General features: G+C 37.4%; 1 long non-coding RNA gene across 1 annotated transcript; it reads left to right on the top strand.

Moving 5' to 3' along the window:
• The first annotated feature begins 1,241 nt into the window (after positions 1-1,241).
• LOC116406082 lies at positions 1,242-14,061 on the top strand. Its single transcript, XR_004219146.1, has 6 exons — positions 1,242-2,142; positions 12,214-12,277; positions 12,384-12,526; positions 12,630-12,792; positions 12,899-13,046; positions 13,986-14,061. It is a non-coding gene; the product is annotated as an uncharacterized LOC116406082 (long non-coding RNA).
• Positions 14,062-14,256: the final 195 nt, after the last annotated feature.

Genomic DNA, 14,256 nt, shown 5'->3' with positions numbered 1-14,256 from the left:
AAAATCATTTCAGCCTTACTTTTGTTCACTACTCCAAACAAAATCGATATTTGTTTTAATGAATATGGTCGTCGATGTGATAGTATTCTCAGACTGTTTTGTAGTGCGCATATGCAGAATTGTGGTCACATTTGATCAGCCTTCTATTTTCTGTGTTTCTGTTATTAGACAGCATTTTTTATGGCAATGAGCCTTCATTGTAGCAAATCTGATTTTTCTATTACAATGTTTGCAGTTGAGGAAATGGAATGAGCTATGGGTAGTTTTGGACCCAACAACAGGGAAAATGGAGTAACCATACGTCCCATTTACACTGTTTTTGGTCCTTCCTTGCTTGGTTCAATGTAGTAATATGTTGGTGGAAACAGCTCATTTCTAATGCTGCTGCCGATGGTGATGGGTCAATGGACCTCTGCCAAGAGTGTTCATATCACAAATTGTTGTGGATTAGTTGAGTAAAATAACTCAGGTGCGTTTCACCGAATTCTCGATATGCAGAAATCTGAATATATTTTTTCCTTCTGAAATTTGGCTACAAGCTGTATCTTGGTGCTGCAGTAAGTGTATTGTTAGCGATGTAGTAGGCATAAGGTGGGAATAGGATGCATTTTGTGTTTTATCCATTTAAGTTTTTGGTTTATGCAACAAAACCTTAGCTTGAATTACAACTTCATATCATTTTTCCTACTGCATTCAGTACATAATCAGAAGATACACTGAATGTTCTTGCATTGGGAAGAAGCATGCTGCTTTGGCTGGTTCTCTGGGTTCCTTCACATGGGAAAAGCCTTTGCATTCAGAGTTTGAGCAATTAGCAAGGCTTTTAATCTCCCATGACTCTGAAACTTATGTTATTTAGGTCACCATATTATCGTGGAGAATGAACCAAATTTCATTTCTGAATTGTGATTTCACCAAGAATTTGAAAACAAAAATGCATATTGTTTGCTTTCTGATTCTTTTTTATTGCGTATTATTTTTTATTGGTCATTTACCTCCCACAGATGACATGAATAGCGCCAAACAACTACAAAGAGAACTGCCACACTCCTATAATTGCTGCTAACCTACCTAACTAAGAATATACGACAATCTCAAAAATGTGCTAGATTTGCTAGTCTTGTTGGATTCGGCATCATTCATTCTTCGACTTGCCAGCGATTTTTGGACCTGTGCTACCAAGTTTACTTCCAATTTCAAGAGTGCCTTGATCCTTTGATTTACTTCCAATTTTTGGAGGCTGTTTCAGCACAGGTGTGGTTTCCTTTTTATCATCATCACCTGACAATCTTTTCACGTTTTTTCCAGAAATAGATTTAGCTGATCCCTTCTTTCTCTTGACCTCTGATTGTTTTAAAGAACTCCCCCCACTCTTGCTGGTTCCATCACCCTTCCTAACAGACTGCTTCAATGTCTTAGTTTCAAAATCACTTGTAGTGTCATTAGTTTACATTTACATTTACGTTGAAGATATAATATTACATTTACGTCATTAGTTTTTGGATGAATTGGTGATTTAACATGCTCTAGAGTGGATAGTTTAGGAGGTCTGTTAGACCACCATTGTTATTTTACTTATAATAGAAGAAAGGAAAGTAAGGCACGTTAGTAATCAACACAGTTACTTATTCAAAAGGATGACAGTTATCTAAAACAGGAAGTTAAATGGATGAGAGGGAGATGGGAAAGGGCAGGCAGTTTTTAGTAAAAGGAAGGGCCTGCCAGAATTGTTCTGGTTTTAATTGTAGTATTTTGAATTGTGTTTATTTCTGTTTTGGATTAGGAGGGTTTCTTTGCTTGTTGTTTGTAATTTCTCTGTAATTTTCTTTCTATTGCAACTTTAAGTCTCAAATATCAATATAATAGAAACAGTACGTAAGTGTTCTATCAAGGTTGTATGTTCAGAAGTGAGTAGATAGTTGAGGAAGTCCTATGTTCAAAAGTGAGTAGTTTAGGAGGGTCCTATGTTCAAAAGTTTGTTGGTGTGTATCTTTGTTGGCTCAACATGTTTTTAATTTATGATTGTTGTTGGTGGAGAGAGCGGAAGATGTCGGGGACAGTTTGGAGAAGATCAAGCGGCAGCTGGCCTCTGGGTCTGGTCGGAATTTGTTGCAGGGTCCCCTTCTAAAGCGATCTGAAACAGTAAACTACGCATTGCAACTCTTTCTGTCTTTCCTGTTGTTTTGAATTGATGGTTACTGCTTAATTGCGCTGCCTTTAGGAATTTGGCAAGCATGGAGGCTGTTTATTTGAGTCGGAAGCCCACTGCAAAATCTGTTTTGGAGTTTGTTCGATCTGTTCATGATGATACAGATTTTGTTATGATCATATTGCATTTTGAAGTTTTGGGGTATTTTTCTTCCATTTCTTTTCTGCTTACGTTGTATTCTTTCTTACGTATATTATTTTCTAATGGTCTTGTTGTGCAATGTCTTTCTTTTAAGTCATTGGCTACTTTGTAAAGAGAAAAAACAAAGTGAACTATGTCATCGTTCTACTCTTTCTACCCCATTTCCGTAAAGAAGCAAGAAAACAGCTAACAGGCAAATCAATCTACTTAAACATTCAATTGGCCATTTAGTCTTTTGGGATTTAACATTCTGCCATTCTTGTCGTTGCCCTTAAATCTCCTCACAATCTCTTTGTTATTCCAACAATCCTTAAGAAAAATCCCTGTAAACCGAACCCCATATGTTCCCTTTTCTCCACATCGGTCATAATTTTGTCCACTCTCCAAACAAAATCCTTTCAACCTTATTTTTCTTCACTACCCATTTCCAAAATTTTCATTTCCCTTGGAAAATCTTTGTCGATGTCGAAACTTGCGGCTGGGAACCGATAGTTCTCAATCATGTCCAGTGCTGTACCTCCCAATGGACGGCATGGATCAAGGGTTAAGGTGGATTTTTTTGTTATCGTTGGTTAGAATTCTTGTTCTGTTTTAGGACATAAATTCCAACACAAAGAATGTTTAAGTGTTAGCTTTCTCTACTCATAACCTACTCAAATATTAGAAAAAAGGACTTAACGACACAAATTGCATCCAAGTGTCCAGATGCAACACTATAGTGCCAAACAAACCTAACTAGTGTCCAAAATGTGCCTAAGATTTAAAGACAACCAAACGATGCTTAACTGTGAGCTTTTCCAATGCATAAGCTACCAAAAAGTGAGAAAAAAAGGTCTGAACAACCTAAAATCGCAACCAAGTGCCCAAATGCAACTACTATAGTGCCAAATAAACCTAAGTAGTGTCCAAAAGGTGCCTAAGCTTTAAAGAAAACCAAAGAATGCTTAAATGTGAGCTTTCTAGACTCATAACCAACTAAAAAGTTAGAAAAAAGAATTTAACAACCCGGAATGACAACCAAATGCCAAGGTACAACAACTATAGTGCCAAACCAAGGTGCGTAAGCTGTAAAGGAAACAAAAGAATGCTTAAGTGTTAGCTTTCCCGACTCATAACCTAACAAAAGTTAGAAAAAAGGACTTAACAACCCGAAATTGCAACCAAGTGCCAAAGTGCAACAACTATGGTGCCAAAGAAACCTTATTAATGTCCAAAAGGTTCCTAAGGTTTAAAGACAGCAAAAAAAATGCTTAAGTGTGAGATTTTCCAAATCATAACTTTAAAAAATGTGAGAAAAAGGACTTAACGACCTGAAGTGGAAATCAAGTGTCCAAGTGCAACAGCTATAATGCCAAACCAACCTAGGTAGTGTCCAAAAGGTGCCTACGTTGTAAATGCAATCAAAGAATGCTTCAGTGTGAACTTTCTCTACTTATAACCTACCAAAATGTTAGAAAAAAGGACTTAACGACTCGAATTGCAACCAAGTGCCCAAGTGCAACAAATATAGTGCCAAACTAACCTAACTAGTGTCCAAAAGGTGCATAAGGCTTAAAATCAACCAAACAATGCTTAACTGTGAGCTTTTCCAACTCATAAGCTACGAAAAAATGAGAAAAAAATGACTTAACAACCCGAAATGGCAACCAAGTGCCCAAATTCAATAACTATAGTGTCAAACCAACCTAACTACTATCCAAACGGTGTTAAGTTGTAAAGGCAACCATTGAATGCTTAAGTGTGAGCTTTCTTAACTCATAAGCTACCAAAAAATCACAAAAAAGGACTTGATGAACAAAAATTTCAACCAAGTGCGTAAGTTAAACAAATATGCTGTTAAAACAACCTAATTAGTGTCTAAAAGGTGACTAAGGTTTAAAGACAACCAAAGAATGCTTAAGTGTGAGCTTTCCCGACTCATAACCTACCGATAAGTCAGAAAAAATGATTTAACGACTCGAAATGGCAAGCATGTGCCCAAGAGCAACAAATAAAATGTCAAACATACCTAAGTAGTATCCAAAAGTTGCGTAAGCTATAAACGCAACCAAATAATATTTAAGTGTGAGCTTTCTCGACTCATAACAAACAAAAATGTAAAAAAAAAAAGACTTAACGACCCCAATTGGCAACCAAGTGCCTAAGTGAAACAACTATAGTGCGAAACATACCTAAGTAGTGTCCAAAAAGTGCCTAAGCTGTAAATGCAACCCAAGAACTTGTAAGTGTGAGCTTTGTCGACTCATATCCTACCAAAATATCTGAAAAAATAACTTAACGACCCGAAATGGCAACCAAGTGCGCATGTGCAATAATTATAGTGCCAAACAAACCTAAGTAGTTTAAAAAACGTGCCTATTATATAAACACAACCAAAGAATGCTTAAGTGTGAGCTTTCTCAACTCAAAATCTACCAAAATGTCAGAAAAAAGGACTTAACGACCCAAAATGAAAATAAGTGCACAAAAGCAACAACTATAGTGCCAGACCAACCCAAGTAGTGTCCAAAAGGTGCCTAAGGTTTAAAGACAAACCAAGAATGTTTAACTGTGAGCATTCCTGATATGGATCAAGAAATCATGATTGAATCAAATGAAGAAGTTGAGTAGATGCAATGCTTGGAAGTTGAAGAGTTATTTTGGGCAACTCAAAAGTCATAAATTTAAATGTTTAAGAAATAATGTTTATGTGTTTTTAGTTATTATGTTAGTTGAAAGGTTATCAAATTAAATGTTTTGACCTTTCATTTCATATTTTAATTAGTATAAATAGGGTTGTAATTTTTCCACATTTAAAAAGAAGAATTTGGGATGAAAGAAATCTGAAAATTCTAGAATGTAGAATTTTGTTCTTGTCTGTTGTGATAGAATGCACAAACATTTGAAGCATTCAAGTGAGAATTGATCTACCTTACTTGTGGAGTGTTTTGAAGATTAAGGATTGATGGGAGTTTCTAATTTTGTTCGATCCTTGGTTTCTTAGATCATCTAAGCAATTTGTATGTAGCCTATCTTAGGGGTTGAAATCAAATTGGTTTTGCGGCTAGTGGGGTTGTGTTCTTTGAGTCTTGTTGTTTAACATGATTCTTAGATCCAATGCCTAGGGGTTTCTTATCAATTTCCAACACATAACCTACCAAAAAGTGACCAAAAAGGACTTAAGGACCTTAAATGGAAACCAAGTGTGCAAGTGCATCAACTATAGTGCCAACCAACCTATGTAGTGTCCAAGAGGTGCTTAGGCTGTAAAGACTATCAAACAATGCTTAAGTGTGAGCTTTCTTAACTCATAAACTACCAAAAATTGAAAAACAAAGAAGGAATTAACGACCAAAAATGGTAAATAAGACAAGAACTATAGTGCTAAACCAACCTAAGTGGTGTGCAAAAGGCGTCTATAGTGCAAATCATGTCATTTTAATTGATCAATTCATAAGTTAGTCCTAGAAGTTTTATGGTATAGTGCTTGATTTGGCAATGCATAGGTAAAGAAACCATAGTGACTAAAGTTCACAAATCAAATGTATAGTATTGTGTTTTGAAATGACTTTATAAGTGAATAAAAACACTAGGAAAAAGAAATTGAGTCATATAAGGGATCATCTAGCAAACAGGTTTTTGTCAAGTTCCAAATGTAGTAACACTACAACAAAAATTATCTACTACGACAGTTGTTTATATCACAAAATGGAGGGAGGAAAAAAAATTATCACAAAAGGAAAAAAAAACGCGCGGGAAAAGGCGAAACTTTTCGGATAATACTTTTCGCGACAGTTATTTGACGTCATAGTATTGTAATTGAAAAAAATTTTAGAGGCCTAGAACCACAAATGAAAGTCACGAATGAACCATCATCATTCTTCTTAAATCGCCACTAATCTTAAAAGTGCAAGCATTGTATATATGTTTAATTTTTAAAATAAAAAGAAAACAGTTCTAAAAAAGAAAATGGTTATCAATTCCTATCTGATGAGTTGTGGTAAAAATTATATCAATAAAATGAACAAGAAAAAAAGAAGTGTAAGGAAGGAAAAGTTGAATACCGTAGAACCCAACGAATTTTGACCTAATCGGCTTAACTCTCCTACATTCTACAGGCTATTGTTGCTTCGGCCGTGAGTGAATATTTTCCTACGCAAGTTCTGATATCGAAGGAACCCAACGCATTCTGACCTAATTGGCTTAACTCTTCTACTTTCAACTAGCTATTGTTGCTTCGGCCAAGAGTGAAGAGTTACCTATACAACTATCGATCCCGAAGGAACCCGACGCATTCTGACCTAACCACTTTAACTCTCCTACTTTCTACAGAAATTGATGCTTTGGCCAAGAGTAAAAAGTTCCCTATGTGAATTCTGATACGTAAAGAACTTGATGCATTCCAACCTAACCAGCTTAACTCTCCTACTTTCTACCGGTTATTGTTGCTTCAGCCAAGAGTGAAGAGTTCTCTACGCAAGCTTTGATTCTGAAGGAACCTGATGTATTGTGACCTAACTAGCTTATCTCTCTAACTTTCTACTGGGCTGTTATTGCTTCAACCAAGAGTGAAGAGTACCTAATGCACGTTCATGTCTCGAAGGGAACCCGATGCACTCTGACCTAACCGATTTAACTCTCCTACTTTCTATGGGTTATTGTGGCTTCGACAAAGATTAAAGAGTTCTCTCACACAAGTTCTGATCTCGAAGGAACCCAACACATTCTGAACTAACCAGCTTAACTCTCCTACATGCTACTGGGTTATTATGGCTATCGACCAAAGAGTGAAAAGTTCTCTACGCTAGTTTTGATCACGAAGGAACCCGATGCATTTTGGCCTAATCACGACTTAACTCTCGTACTTTCTATGGGGTATTTGTGGCTTTAGCCGAGAGTGAAGAGTTCCCGATAAAAGTTCCTGATTCAGAAGGAACCTGACACACTTTGAGCTTTTCGGCTTAACTCTCCTACATTTTACGGGCTATTGTAGGTTCAGCCGAGAGTGAAGAGTTCACGACACAAGTTCTGATCTCTAAAAGAACCCGATTCATTTTGATCTAACCAGCTTAACTCTTTTACTTTCTACGGGTTATTGTGGCTTCGGCCGAAGAGTGAAGAGTTCCTCTACGCTAGTTTTGATCCCGAAGGAACTCGATGCATTTTTGCCTAATCGGCTTAACTCTCGTACTTTCTATGTGTTATTGTTGCTTTAGCCGAGCGTGAAGAGTTCCCGATAGAAGTTCTGATTCGGAAGGAACCTGACACGTTTTGAGCTTTTCGGCTTAACTCTCCTACATTTTACGGGCTACTGTAGGTTCAGCCGAGAGTGAAGAGTTCATGAACAAGTTCTGATTCTAAAAGAACCCGATTCATTTTAATCAATCCAGCTTAACTCTTTTACTTTCTACGGGCTATTGTTTCTTCGTCCGAGAGTGAAGAGTTCCTCACCCAAGTTCTGATCCTGAAGGAACTCGACGCATTCTAACCTGATCGGCTTAACTCTCCTACTTTCTACATGTTATTGTTGCTTCGACCATAAGTGAAGATTTCATTATGAAAGTTTTGATCCGGACGGAACCCTACGCACTCTGAGCTATCCGACTTAATTCTCCTACATTCTACAGGCTATTGTTTCTTGGTCGAGAGTGAAGAGTTCACAACCAAGTTCTGATCACGAAGGAACCAGACGCATTCTATTGGCTTTATCTAGTGTTCCGAGACAACAAGTTCTGATCTCAAGGAACTCTATACATTCTGACCTAATATGCTTAACTCTTCTACTTTTTATGGGCTATTGTTGCTTCGACCATGAGTGAAGATTTTCCTACGCAAGTTCTAATATCGAAAGAACCGAATGCATTTTGACCGAACTAGCTTAACTCTTCTACTTCCAACGACCTATTGTTGCCTCGACCAAGAGTTAAGAGTTCTATATGCAAGTTCTTATTCTGAAGGAACCCGATGCATTCTGACCCAACCGTCTTAACTCCCCTACTTTCTACGGGCTATTGTGGCTTCGACCAAGAGTGAAGAGTTCTCTAAGCAAGTTCTGATCCTAAAGGAACCCGACGCATTCTGACCTAACCGATTTAACTCTCCTACTTTCTACGGGCTATTGTGGGTTTAGTCGAGAGTGAAGAGTTGTTGATGAAAGTACTGATCTCGAGGGAACTAGATGCATTTTAACCTATTCGGCTTAACTCTCCTACTTTCTATGGTCTATTGTGGCTTCAACCGAGGGTGAAAAGTTCCCAACACAAGTTCTGATCTGGAAGGAACCCGACGCATTTTAACCTATTTTGCTTAGCTCTCATACTTTCTATGGGCTATTGTGGCTTCAGCTAAGAGGGAAGAGTTCCTGACACAAGTTATGATACCAAAGGAACTCGATGCATTCTAACCTAACCAGCTTAACTCTATTACTTTCTACGAGCTATTATTGCTTTCACCATGAGTGAAGATTTTCCTATGCAAGTTCTGATATCGAAAGAACCAAATGCATTCTGACCCAACTGGCTTAACTTTTCTACTTCCAACGAGCTATTGTTGCTTCGGCCAATAGTAAAGAGTTCCCTACGAAAATTCTGATTTCAAAGGAACTCGATGCATTCTGACCTAACCGTCTTAATTCTCTTACTTTCTACAGGCTATTTTTGCTTCCACCAAGAGTTAAGAGTTCCCTACGAAAGTATTGGTCCCGATGGAACCCAATGAATTATGATTTAACCACTTTAACTCTCCTACTTTCTATAGTATTGCTTCGGCCAAGAGGGAAGAGTTCCCTATGGAAATTCTGATATTGAAGGAACCTGACACATTTTGACCTAACCAGCTTAACTCTCCTACTTTCTACAAGTTATTGTTGCTTCGGCCAAGAAAGCATTCCCTACGCAAATTTTGATCCTGAAGGAACCCGACGCATTCCGACCTAACCGGCTTAACTCTCAACCTTTTTATGGGCTATTGTTGCTTCGACCAAGAGTTAAGAGTTCCCTATGCAAGTTCTAATATCGAAGGAACCAAATGCATTTTGACCTAACTGGCTTAACTCTCCTACTTTCTACAGGCTATTGTGGCTTTAGCCGAGAGTGAAGAGTTCCATGAAATTTCTGGTCAGGAAGGAACCCGATGCATTTTAACATATTCGGCTTAACTCTCCTACTTTCTATGGGCTATTGTGGCTTCAACTGAGAGTGAAGAGTTCCTGACACAAGTTCTGATCCCAAAGGAACTCGATGCAGTCTGACCTATCCGAGTTAATTCTCCTACTTCCTACGGGCTATTGTTGCGTCGACCATAAGTGAAGATTTCCCTACGCAAGTTCTTATATTGAAAGATCTAAACGCATTCTCACCTAACTGGCTTAACTCTTTTACTTCCAACGGGTTATTGAAGCTTCAACCAAGAGTGAAGAGTTCCCTACGAAAATTTTGATCCTGAAGGAAATCGACGCATTTCTGACCTAATTGGCTTAACTATCCGACTTTGTACAGGCTCTTTTTGCTTCAGCCAAGAGTTAAGGGTTCCTTACGCAAGTATGGATCCCGAAGGAACCCGACACATTCTGATCTAACCGCTTTAACTCTCCTACTTTCTATATGAAATTATTTCTTTGGCCAGGAGGGAAGAGTTCCCTACGAAAATTTTGATACGAAGTGAACCCGACGCATTCCGACCTAACCAGCTTAACTCTCCTACTTTCTACGGGCTATTGTTGCTTCAGCCAAAAGTGAAGAGTTCCCTAAGCAAATTTTGATTCCGAAGAAACCGATGCATACCGACCTAACCGGCTTAACTCCCCGACTTTCTATGCGTTATTGTTGCTTTGACTAAGAGTTAAGAGTTTCCTACGCAAGTTCTGATTCTCGAGGAACCCGATGCATTCTAACATAAATGGCTTAACTCCCGTACTTTCTACGGGCTATTGTGGCTTCGGCCGAGAGTGAAGAGTTGTCGAAGAAGTTATGATCCCAAAGAACCCGATGCATTTTAACCTAACCGGCTTAATTCTCCTACTTTCTACGAGCTATTGTGGCTTCAATCGAGAGTGAAGAGTTCCCGACACAAGTTCTGATCCCAAAGAAAGCCGACACATTCTGACCTAACCAGCTTAACTCTCCTACTTTCTACAGGTTATTGTTGCTTCGACCATGAGTGAAGATTTCCCTGTGCAAGTTCGGATATCTAAAGAACCAAACATGCATTCTGACCTAACTGGCTTAACTCTTCTACTTTCAACCGGCCATTGTTGCTTCGACCAAGAGTGAAGAGTTCCCTACGAAAATTTTGAACCCGAAGGAACTCGACACATTCTAAACTAATTGGCTTAAATCTTCGACTTTCTACGGGCTATTTTTGCTTCCACCAAGAGTTAAGAGTTCCCTACGCAAGTATTGATCCCGAAGGAACCCATCGCATTATGATCTAATCGCTTCAACTCACCTTCTTTCTACAGGAAATTGTTGCTTTCACCAAGAGTGAAGAGTTCCCTACGCAAATACTAATACGGAAGGAACCCGACGCATTTTGACCTGACCAACTTATCTTTCCTACTTTCTACAAGTTATTGTGGCTTCGGTCGAGAGTGAAGAGTTTCCTACGAAAGTTTGATCCTGAAAGAACCCAATGCATTATGACTTAATAGGCTTACCTCTCCTACTTTCTACCAGCTATTGTAGCTTCGACCGTGAGTGAAGAGTTCTGATGCAAGTTTTGATCCCAAACGAACCCGACGCATTCTAACCTAACAAGCTTAACTCTCCTACTTTCTACGGGCTATTGTAGCTTCAGGCAAGAGTGAAAAGTTCTCTACTTTCTATGGGCTTTTTATTATAAGTGTAAAGAAATAGGTGTATGAATTGGATCGATGAACATTTTTTGAATTTTTTTTAAGCTTAAAAGGATATTTATGGAACTTTCAATAATTCATCAATATTTTTTAAACAGAACTTTTCAATAGTTGATGATTATTTTTTAAACAAAACTTTAGCGACTTTCATCTAAAACCAAAGACAATGGTATTTTTGAACCGTTTTCGAAAGTTTAAGGGCATCTTTCAACTTTTAAAAGGAGACTTTTTTGACACAAACCACTAGGGGTATTCTAACACTGACAACACTAACAACCCAGACTACCCATCCCAAATTTCGAGTATTATTACAAAATATGTTTTTTAACTTATGGATATGTTGAATTTTGATATTATGAAATTTTAGTAATTGATATGTGTGGTAAAAAAATTTAAGTGTTTAAGTTAATCAAGAATACACTCCATTTACAAGGAGTACAAGGAGTCCAAGTAGATATTAGTTGTGTTTGAAAAATTATGAAAAAAATGTCCTATTTTAAAAAAAAGTACAATCAAGTGAAATGTTACATAAACTTCACAACATAGTTAATAAGATAACACAATATTACAAGATTTTGTTTACACGTATACATACATATACTAGTGGTTAAAGTAAGATTAGATTTGAATGTATATTTAAACGAAAGTTATGCCATTCAACTAGAGTAATAAAATAACTAAAGAGCTCAATAAATTACAACAAATGTGATGGTACTTTGACACCAGAAGCTCAACCATTTGAAGGAAAGTTCCAAACAATGGATAAAAGGAAGCATACTAAAACACAAGTAAAACAAGAGGATTATTTTTATTGTCTTCCATTATCTGAGAGTGGAATGCAAACAAAGCAATGCAAAAGCACCATTCAAGACATCTGACTGATTTATACAAAGTGTAAATAAGACACCAATACAATGCTGAACATTCTCCAAAACAAGATGCAACATACACATCATTCATTTGGCTATTCAACGGGAATATGTCACGTTTTTTGCCATAATTATTCTTGTTTCATGTTTGCCCACGATGGCAGGACAAGACTTTTAGGTAAAGCAAATCCTGGTTTTCCAATGTCAAAAGGCCTTGGCCGCTTGCAGGTAATACTTAGTTTTCCATTTTTAACCTTAAGGTTGCACTTTATGTTTAAATTGTCCATCCGAACATCTTTTTTTTTCTTTTTCTTCTTTCCTTCGGGTAATAAAGAATAGTGACCTTGAAGAATTAAGAGAATTGGGGTCCGGCACCTTTGGCACTTTTTACCATGGAAAATGGAGGGGACTGATGTTGCTATAAAACGAATCAATGAGAGGTGTTTTGCTGGGAAACCTTCTAAACAAGATCGCAAGGTTGTTCATTTTAAGCAACTGGCTTTTCTTTTCTTTTGTTATTCGTGTATTTTTCTTTTTGTTCCTTGACTCAAGTCCTTTTTGTTGTTTTATATTGTACCAGTGAGAAGATTTTTAGAATGAAGCAATTAAGTTTGCTGATTTGCACCACCCAAATGTGGTACTTTTTATGGTGTCGTGCTTGATGGGCCTGGGAGATCTGTGGCCACAGTAACAGAATATATGGCCAATGGTTCGCTCAAAAATGCTTTGTTGAAGAATGAAAAGTAACAATTGTTCTCATTTTTCATACGTTTAATTTAATTTGTTAGAAGTTAGTTGCAGTATAATGTATCTTCACCCTTAGATTAAGCATAAATACAATTGATGCAGGAGTCTTGAAAAGTGGAAGCGCCTCTTGATTGCTATGGATGCGGCTTTTAGAATGGAACACCTGCACAGAAAGAATATTGTGCACTTTGATTTTGAAAGTGATAATCTACTGGTCAATCTTCGAGATCCTCATCACTCAATATGCAAGGTTTGTGTATTACTGATAATAGCAGAATCATCATTGTAGTGCATTCCATTTAGTTAAACTCTTGATTTGATTTTTAAACAAAACAGGATGATAACCAATTTTTATAGTTATTGTTGTAATTAACACAATTAATTGTCAAATAAAAAATGTATTTGACTATTAACATTTTTTTGTTTGACTAATTATAGTATGTTTTAAGAAGAAAATAAGCTTGGCTTGTCTTAGATATACGGGATAAAGTAATGTTTTTAACTAACAAATGCCTTAAACCAGCAATGGTCTCAATCTCCTCCCAAGACCTCTCAAAACCCTTACTCTCTAATCAAATGTTCCATTAAAAAAAATCTAGTGAGATATTTCACAACCTTGATCGCATAAGACAACAATCTCTATTTCAAACCAAACTAACTCTAAAGGGCTCGACAAAAGTTGAAAATCAAGGTAGCAAACTGCGATCTCTAAAGGATACGATGTGATCTAAAGGAATGCTCCTGTGCTATAAATGCATGGGTGCAGTCCAAACACAAAGGAAGATTGTCCCTATATATAATAACTTTTTATAGGAAGTATTTTTGAAGTGTTAACTCATCTATTTCCAACGGGCTATTCCTACTTCGACCAAGAGTGAAGAGTTCCTTACGAAAATTCTGATTCCGAAGGAACTCGACGCATTTTGACCTAACCGACTTAACTTTTTGAGTTTCTACATGTTATTTTTGCTTCCTCCAAGAGTTAAGAGTTTCCTACGCAAGTATTGATTCTGAAGGAACCCGACGCATTCTTATCTAACTGGTTTAACTCTTCTACTTTCTATTGGAAATTGTTGCTTCAACCAAGAGGGAAGAGTTTCCTACGCAAATTCTGATACCGAAGGAACCCGATGCATTCTGATCTAACCAGCTTTACTCTTCTACTTTCTACATGCTATTGTTGCTTCAGCCAAGAGTGAAGATTTCCCTACGCAACTTTTGATCCTGAACGAACCCGACGCATTCGGAGGTAGGGAGCTGATTCCTAAGAAGTTGGTTAGTGTTCTTGTTCTGATTTTTTTACCTTCAGTTAACTACGTTGTTTCTGAAGAAATTAAAGTTATGGGATGTGATGCATGTTGGTAGGCGAGCTGAATCCTTTCTTAGGAACGTTTTGGTGGAGCATGGAGGCTGTTTATTTGAGTCGGAAGCCCACTGCAAAAATCTGTTTTGGAGTTTGG

Source organism: Cucumis sativus, unplaced genomic scaffold (genome assembly GCF_000004075.3).
Source record: "Cucumis sativus cultivar 9930 unplaced genomic scaffold, Cucumber_9930_V3 scaffold64, whole genome shotgun sequence".
In the NCBI taxonomy this organism is placed as follows: domain Eukaryota; kingdom Viridiplantae; phylum Streptophyta; class Magnoliopsida; order Cucurbitales; family Cucurbitaceae; genus Cucumis; species Cucumis sativus.
The sequence above is the reverse complement of the archived record's forward strand: the minus strand, read 5'-3'. Positions and strand labels throughout refer to the sequence as shown.